Here is a 10,014-nt window from a genome sequence, read left to right as displayed (position 1 = left end):
TCCATTGTATATATGTACCACATCTTCTTTATCCATTCTTCTGTTGCTGGGCATTTAGGTTGTTTCCATGTCTTGGTTATCGTGAATAATGCTGCTGTGAACATAGGGGTGCATGTATCTTTTTGAATTATACTTTTGTCCAGATACATGCCCAGGAGTGGGATTGCTGGATCGTATGGCAACTCTATTTTTAGTTTTTTGAGGAACATCCATACTGTTTTCCATAGTGGCTGCACCAACTTACATCCCCACCAACAGTGTAGGAGGGTTCCCTTTTCTCCACACCCTCTCCAGCATTTCTTATTTGTAGACATTTTAATGATAGCCATTCTGACCGGTGTGAGGTGGTACCTCATTGTAGTTTTGATTTGCATTTCTCTAATAATTAGCGATGTTGAGCATTTTTTCATGTGCCTTTTGGCCATCTGTATTTAAATACTTTTTCTTAACATGGATCTATTTCAAAAGGTTTTGTGAATACTGGTGAACATTTTCCCTCTTAAAATTTTGCAGTTTTATAAAAAGTGACTCCTGTTTTTATTGTGTGGATGGAGTCTAAGGATGCTTTTTAATGCTAAAATCCATTTTTATCTCATGCAGAAATTAATCATAGAAATACGTTGAAAATAAAATGAAAAAAAAATGAGGGCTTTACATGGAGGCTTAAGAAGCCACCTTCACAGTGCAGTGAATCCAGACAAATGAGCAAACAATTATTTTTGATATCAACAAAACATGCATGGCTTTATGGAACAAGAGGAGATATAGATAGAGATTTTAGATAGATAGATAGATGGGTAGATAGATAAAAGTCTTCTGGCTATTTAATATGATGGCTTCATTAATTATCCTGTATTAATTATCTTGCACATGACATTGCCTTGTGCTGGAAAGATACTCATTGGTGGCTGTGAACTTCTCTTAAACACATCCTGCTTATACAGTACTTCCAATTTGGGGTGACAGTTCTCAACTTCTGTCAGTATTCTGCTCAGAAGTGGTGAGTATAATATCTGAAATACACTGTATTTTTTTAACACCTTTATTGCAGTATAATTGATATACAATAAGTTGTACATATTCAAAGTACAATTTGAGAAGCTTTAACATGTGTACACCCATGAATCCATTGACACAATTCAAATAATATATTTTACCCCCTGAAGTTTCCTTGTGTCCATTTTTAATCTTTTTGCCTCTGCTCCCCTCCTGCCCAATGCCACCATTGCCCTGGACAACCATTTATCTGTTTTCTGTCACTTTATATGCATCTTATAGCATTTTATATATATATATATACACACACACACAGATATATATACACCTGTACACTATATATATAACTATATACATATATATACTATATATATACACAATATGTAATATTTTATATATTATACTAAACATATAATAAATATTTATAAGTAATATATTTATATAAAATATATAAATATGAATATTTATAAATATATAATATAGTGTAATTATAATATATATAATATATTGTGTATTGTGTATATGTATGTTGTGTATTGTGTATATTGTATATATGTGTATATATACACACTATATATAGTGTGTATATATATATATTATATATTATATAACAACACATTGTACACCCTTTTTTTGTTTGCGGTACGTGGGCCTCTCACTGTTGTGGCCTCTCCCATTGCAGAGCACAGGCTCCAGACGTGCAGGCTCAGCAGCCATGGCTCACGGGCCCAGCTGCTCCGTGGCATGTGGGATTCTCCCGGACCAGGGCATGAGCCCAAATCCCCTACATCAGCAGGTGGACTCTCAACCACTGCGCCACCAGGGAAGCCCTGTACATCCTTTTTTTGGTTGTTTTCTTTTGTGCATCGTAATGTTTTTGAGATCCATCCACACAGTGTATCTATCAATAGTTTATTCCTTTTGTTGCTGAGTAATACTCCATGGAATGGTTATACCACACTTTGTTCATCTATTTACCTATTGATGGACATTTGGGTTTTGGCATTTTTTGGTAATTACAAATAAAGCTGATATGAGCATTCATGTATACGTCTTTCTATGGGCATATACTTTCATTCCTCTTGGGTAAATCACTTATATGTTGGATGGCTGGGTAACATGGTTATTGAATTTATAACGTTTAAAGAAACTGCTAGACCGTTTCTCAAAGAGATTGTTCCTTTTTCCATTCTCACCAGCAGTATATGAAAGTTCCACTTTCTCTACATCATTGACCATACTTAGTAGGGTTAGTCCTTTCAGTTTTTTCCATTTTAATTTGTTGTAGTGCTATTATAGTGTGGTTTTAATCTGTATTTCCATAATGAATGATAAATAACGTTGAACATCTTGTGCTTGTTTGTCATCCATATGCCTTCTTTTTTTTTTTTTTTTAAGGTGTTGGGGGTAGGAGTTTATTAATTAATTTATTTATTTTTGCTGTGTTGGGTCTTCGTTTCTGTGTGAGGGCTTTCTCTAGTTGTGGCAAGCGGGGGCCACTCTTCATCACGGTGTGCGGGCCTCTCACTATCGCGGCCTCTCTTGTTGCGGAGCACAGGCTCCAGACGCGCAGGCTCAGTAGTTGTGGCTCATGGGCCTAGTTGCTCCGCGGCATGTGGGATCCTCCCAGACCAGGGCTCAAACCCGTGTCCCCTGCATTAGCAGGCAGATTCTCAACCACTGCGCCACCAGGGAAGCCCCATATGCCTTCTTAATTTAAATTTTTTTTCAAGCTTTTTGCCCAGCATCCCCCATTGAGTTGTCTGTTTTCTTACTGTTGACATTTTAGAAGTGTTAAAAAATATATTCTGGATATATTCCCTTTATCAGATATGTGCTTTATAAGTTTTTCTCCCATATGTAGTTTTCCTCTTAATTTGATTAACAGTGTCTATTAAATAGCAGAAGTTTTTATTTTTTCCAGCTTCATTGACGTATAATTGACAAAAATTGTATATATTTAAGATGCACAATGTGACGATTTGATATATGTATACATTATGAAATGATTATAGAAGTTTTTAATTTTAATGAAATGCAGTTTATCAGTTTTTTCTTCTATGGATCAGGAAGAAGCATGCAGTTTTAATTGCAATCTAGACTATCATTGCTTGCCCCAGAAATGAAAGCATAGGTTCTTGTTAAAATTAAAATGTAATCAACCATTCTCTACAACAGAAATCTGAACCCTATAGATTTTAATAATCCTTTATAATCATTTCCTGTTGTCTTTAGTGTCTTGATATACTCATGCCAAAATGTATTATAGAAAGAACAAACAGTATAATTCTACACACACACAGAAATGGAGGCTTTAGGACTACCATTGGTGCTAAATTGCTGTACATTTTATCGTTAAAAATTAAACATTTAGAAAGAGTGGGAGACAAGAGCTCTATTTATGGCAAATGTGGCCACAGCACTGGGTTTCTTTATCTCTGTTTTTTATCAGTACATAATTTTGTTTTTCCACCTTGCCTTTTGGTCCCCTAATGAAGGGGAAATAAAACAATATATGGTCTTATATAGGGCTTTTGAGTTGTTTTACAAGTGATTGTCCAATTTCTATTTGCTATGAGATAATAAAAACGCAAAAATGTTTAAATGGGTGTGTTGGAGGAAGAAAAATATGCTGAGTATATAAATGAACTGAAATGAGAAAGAATGGAGAAAGTATACTTCTAATTCTTGAGAATATTTCATAGTATTTGAAATATTGATTAGGTTTCCTTATTATTCAATGCACATGTATTAACACATGTAATGTTATCCAAATAATGGTTTTATTTAACTGAATTGTTTCCTTAGTTTTCTAATTGTTCATTGCGAGTGTACAGAAATTTACCCTTCATTCATTCATTCATTCATTCATTCCTGAAATGAGTCTCATTTGATTATGGTATGTAATCCTTTTGATATGCTGCTGAATCCAATTTTCTAATATTTTATTGAAAAATTTTGCATCAGTGTTCACCAGGGATATTGGATTTTAGTTTTCTTACACTGTCTTTGTCTGGCTTTTGTATCATGGCAATGCTGGCCTCCTAGAATGAGTTAGGAAGTTTTTCCTCCTCTTCAATAATTTGCAAGTGTTTGAGGAAAAATCTTATAAATTCTTCTTTAAATATTTGGTAGAATTAAGCAGTGAAGCCATCTCGTGCTGGGCTTTTCTTTGTAGGGAGGGTTTTGATTACTGATTTAATCCTCTTACTAATTTTATGTCTATTGAAGTTTTCTATTATTCATGAGTCAGTTTTAGTAGATTGTGTGTTTTTAGGAAATTGTCCATTTCGTCTAAGTTATCCCATTTTTGGCACATAATTGTTTATAATATTCTCTTTACATATATATAATGCTTTTTATTTTGGTAAAAACAATAATAATGTCCTACTTTAATTTGAGTCTCCTCTCCTTTTTTCCTAGTCACTCTAGCTAATGGTCTACCACTTATGTCGATCTTTTTAAAGAACCAACTTTTGGGTTTTTTGGTTTTCTCTATTGTTTTTCTATTCTCTATATCATTTACCTCCGTGCTAATCTTTACTATTTCCTTCCTTCTGCTAGTTTTGGGTTTAATATGCTCTTCTATGAACTCTACTAGTTCGTATAGTGTACATTTAGGTTGTTGATTTGAGGTTGTTCTTTTTTTTTTAACAAATTCATTTACTGCTATAAATTGCCCTCTTAGCACTGCTCTTACTGCATCCCTTAAATTTTGTATACTGTGTTTTCATTTTCAGTTGCCTCAAGATATTTTGTAATTTTCATTGTGATTTCTTCTTTGAAATATTGGTTGTTTAAGAGTATGTTGTTTAATTTCCAAATTTATAAATTTCATTCTTCTGTTATTGATTTATAATTTCTTTCCATTGTAATGAGAAAAAACTGCTTTGTACAATTTCAGTATTTTAAAATTTATTAAGATTTGCTTTGTGGCCTCACATGCAGTCTATCCTAGACATTGTTCCTTGGTCATTTGAGAAGAACGTGTACTCTGCTGTTGTTTTGTGGAATGTTCTTTGTAAGTCAGTTAGGTCTAGTCATGTTACAGTATTGTTCACCTCCTCTATTTCCATATTTGTCTTCTGTCTGGTTGTTCTGTCCATTAATGAAAGTGGGGTATTGAGGTCTCCAGCTATTATTGTAGGATTGTCTATTTCTCCTTCCAGTTTTGTCAATTTTTGCTTCATATATTTTGGGCCTCTGTTTTTAGGTGTGTATAATTTTTATATATTCTTGCTGAATTGAATCTTTTTTTGATTTGATAATTGTTTATATTATAAAATGATCACCACGATAAGTCTAGTTAACATCCATCACTACACATAATTACATTTTTTTTCTTGTAATGAGAACTTTTAAGATCTGTTCTCTTAGGAACTTTCAAATATGCAATACAGTATTACTAACTGTAGTCATCATACTGTACATTACATCCCCATGACTTATTTTTTAACTGGAAGTTTGTACCTTTTGACCCCCTTCACCCATTTCACTTATCCCACCCCCACCCCCTGCCTCTGGCAACCACCAATCTCTTCTCTGTATCTATATATAAGCTCAGGTTTGTTTGTTTGTTTTTTGATTTTTTAGTTAATTGAATCTTTTATTAATATATAGTATCCTTATTTGTCTCTTGTAAACTTTTTGGATATCTAATAAATGAGTGGTATCCAAAATATATTTTAAAGTACTAAAACTCAACAACAGTAAAATAACTCAACTTTAAAAATTGGCAAAAGATCTGGAGAGATACCTCACCAAAAAAAATATTCTGATAGCAAATAAGCATACAAAAAGATATTCAACATCATATGTCTTTAGGGAACTGCAAATTAAAACAACAATGAGATAACACTACATACCTATTAGGATGGCTAAATTCAGAAGCCCTGACAATACCAAATGCTGACAAAGATGTAGAAAAATTGGAACTCTCATTCATTAATGGTGAGAATACAAAATGGTACAATGGTACAGCTGCTTTAGAAGACATTTTGGCAGTATGTTACAAAACTAAACATATTCATAACATGATCCAGAAATCACAAGCCCATTTGGTATTTACCCATATGAGTTGAAAATTTATGTCCACACAAAAATCTACACATGAATGTTTATAACAGTTTTATTCATGATTGCCAAAATGTGGAGGCAACCATGTTGTCCTACAATAGGTGAATGGATAAATAGTGGTATATCCATACAATTGGATATTTTTCAGTGATAAAAATAAATGACAAAAAGACAGGAGGAAGCTTAAATGCATGTTGCTTAGTGAAAGAAGCCAATCCGAAAAGGCCATCTATACAACATTCTGAAAACGATCAGTGGTTGCCAGTCCCTTGGGGAGGTTGGGAGGGAGGGATGAATGAGTGGGGTACAGGGGATTTGGGGGGATATGAAACTATTCTCCATGATACCATAATGGTAGATAGATGAAGTTTTACATTTGTCAAAGCCATAGGATGTATAACACAAAAGAGTGAACCAGAATGTAAGCTACGGACTTAAGTTAATAATGATGTATTGTTATTGACTCATCACTTATAAGTAATGTACCACCTAATGCAGGATGCTTATAATAGGGGAAACTAAGGGAGGTATATGGGAACTCTCTGCACTTTACACTCATTTTTTTGTAAACCTAAAACTGTTTGAAAAATAAAATATATTAATTCAACAAAGAGTGTGGACTTTAAATCACAATGCTCATGTTCAAATTCCAGATGTATTATTACAAGCTGATTGACCTTGAGCAAGCTACTGAACTTTCTTGTGTCACAGTTGCGCTTCTTTAAAATGAGGATAATAATAGGACTAATTTCATAGGTATGTTTTGGAAAACTTTGTCAATTTTTGTAAATCCCTAGAACAATGCCTGACATACAGTAAGTCCTACATAAGCATGAACTACAGTCATTTAATCCTCAAAACTACTAGCACCATTTTACAAATGAGATAAATAACATGTTCAAGGCTAAGTTAGCAGTAGGAGAACAAGAATCTGAATCCTCCTTCTGTCAGAAGCCTGTGTTCTTTCCACTAGATACCCTGTCTTTCCACAATGTGTTTGTGAGCATATACCAAGCTCCTATGTAAACTAAGAAAGCCATGTTTATAGTAGGACCTGAAATTTAACCTATAACTTAAGTGACTGTCATATTTCAAAATAAAGGAATTGAAAATTATAAGATAGTAGTGACATCAGCAAGATGGCAGAGTAGAAGATGCACCAACTGTATCCCTCTTCAGCACAGTCATTTGGAAGCCATCCAAGGACAAAAGTACCATTGTGGGAGCTTTGCGATCCAGGTAGGAGTCCATGAAACCTTGGTGGAGTCCAAAACCGAGGAGGGCCATTTTGAAAAGGCAGGCTCATGCTCAGATGACGGACTTGCCAACTGTGGTCCTGGCTACAACCAGGAAACAGCCCCGTGGACTGTTACAGTCCCATTTGACTTTGGTCCTGCCATCAGCACTGTCTGCCAAGGAACCTGTCAGGAGTCATGCCTGCCCATGCCCTGTATAACAGGCCCACAGAATTCAGTCCCATGTGTGGCCCCTGAAGTGACCCATGACCCAGCTTCAGCCCCTCTTAGCCATGATTTCTACCCATTTGGGGACCAGGTGGAAGACACACCTGTCTGCGCCCCTGTGACAGGCCCTCCAACTTTGTTCCAACTGCAGATCCTGAAATGGCCCTGTAACGTAGCTCCAGCTACTCTCAGCCATGGTCTGGGAACACTCCTACCATGATACAAGCTTGTCCATGTCCCAGAGGTAGGCCCACTGACTATGTTCTGTCTGTACATCTGGAAGCATTCCTATAATCCGGCTCCAGCCCCTCACAGCTGCAGTCTGGGAGCAGTTCTGCCTGCCCAGGGACCTAGTGTCTTAACCACTGATATCTGTTAAAGTGATCCTGTTTAGAATAGGGTCTTTGCAGATATAATTAAATTAAGATGAGGTCATGCTGAATTAGGGTGGGCCCTGAACCAATATGACTGTTGTCCTTATAAGAGGAAAATAGACATGGATAGATATGGGAGAAAACACCATGCAAAGGTGAAGGCAGAGACTGGAGTGATACGTCTACAAGCCAAGGAATGCCAAGGATTGCTGGCAAACAGCAGAAACTAGGAGAGGGGCATGGAACAGATCTCCCTCAGAATCTCCAGAAGGAACCAACTCTGCTGGCACCTGGATTTCAAACACCTAGCCTCCAGAACTGTGAGAAAATAAATTTCTGTCCAAATGCCAACTCATATTTGTATATATCTTTTAAACACACACACACACACACACACACACACAAATACACACACACACAGTCCCCCACACACACAATGGGCCATATGAGACATAAAACTCTGTAAATGGCTGCTTTCACTCAAATTATCATGGATGTATTTTCAGTGCGGTTTTCATAGGTTTTTCTTTTGACTAGATGAACAATAATCCAAATAAATGTTTATCTGAATTCATGTAACTAGTCATGCATAGGTGGAAATCAAGTTCCTCTTTTTTTTTAATTTTGTAATTACCGATAATATTGCAACAGCATCTTTGTAAATAACTCTGCTAGTTTACCTATGGGGTAAGATTTAAGATATAAGGTATTTATAGCATAAAAAAACAGAACTGACATGTCAAAGGAGATGTGCAACAACTTGGTGGATGTTGAAAAATTACCCCCCAAAATATGTAGTACCAATTTTTACTCTTACCAACAGTATCTGAGATGGGAGTTGTTACTGAACACTCTCATCAAAAATTAATGTTATCAAAAGTGTTAAAAGTTATCAATTTGAAAGAGCAATACATTTTTTTCTTTTAATTCCTGGGCTTTTTTGGGGGGGATAAGATTTTTGAATCTATATTCCTATGTGTTATCTCTATTAAATTTTGGTATGTGTTATTTTAGCTTTAAACATTGAACTGTGGGACTTCTCTGGCAGTCCAGTGGTTAAGACCTTGCCTTCCAATGCAGGGGATGAGGGTTCAATTCCTGGTTGGGAAGCTAAGATCCCACATGCCTCGTGGCCAAAAAACCGAAACATAAAACAGAAGCAATATTGTAACAAATTCAATAAAGACTTTAAAAACGGTCCACATCAAAAAAATCTTTAAAAACGAAAAAAAACTGAACTGTAACTTTATCTCCTATTTATCTTTAATTATCTCTAAAAATTTAAATATCATGACAATATTTTATTCTTTGCCAATTTGAAAGTCATTGATTAAACCTGCTTAGATCGGTGCCAAGATATCACTTTGATTTTTTTTAAATGTATTTATTTTATGCCTTGAATCATTTTTGTGATTTATGTTGGGCATTTCATCCTGATGTTAGTACTAAGCCTAACATGGTATTACGCAGTGTGTGTGTGTGTGTGTGTGTGTGTGTGTGTGTGTGTACACAAAAACATATAAAAATACATAGATTTACACATACATGTTCGATGGAGAGAAGGCTTTTTGGAAGTTGGGTGTTATTACAGCATGTTTCAGAGGGAGAATTGAAGATGCAGAAGGGAGTGGGGAACGTTACAGTAGCCAGATCCTTGGGTAGACTAGAGTAGATGGGATCTAGTGCACAGGTCCAAGGGCTGGTGCCAGGTAAAAGTGTATCAATCATTCTTAGAACAGGAAAGCCAGAGGATGAGGTCACCATTGTGGAAGGGTTGGTCAGTGTGGTGGTGGGACTGTGAAGGAATTCTTTCCTGGAAGTGTCTTAGTGAAATAGAAACAAGATAATCAGCTAGGAATGAGGAGGGAGAAGGAAGTATTGGAAATTGAAGGGGAAAGAAGATTTGAACCATCCTCTAAACATGGATAATAAGACTGTGAATATAGCAAGCTGTTACTGAGATATCAGGCCCAATTTCTGAATTATTTCCATATGTATGTTAGCTTCAATCTAAGAGTTAATACCAATCTTTTATAAGTCAATTTTAGTATAACAAAAATTCCAGATAAAGAGTGCCAATTTTTGACAATAACAGTTTTTTGTAA

This window comes from Lipotes vexillifer, unplaced genomic scaffold (genome assembly GCF_000442215.2).
Source record: "Lipotes vexillifer unplaced genomic scaffold, Lipotes_vexillifer_v1.1 scaffold676, whole genome shotgun sequence".
Lineage (NCBI taxonomy): Eukaryota > Metazoa > Chordata > Mammalia > Artiodactyla > Lipotidae > Lipotes > Lipotes vexillifer.
This window is presented reverse-complemented; position numbering follows the sequence as displayed.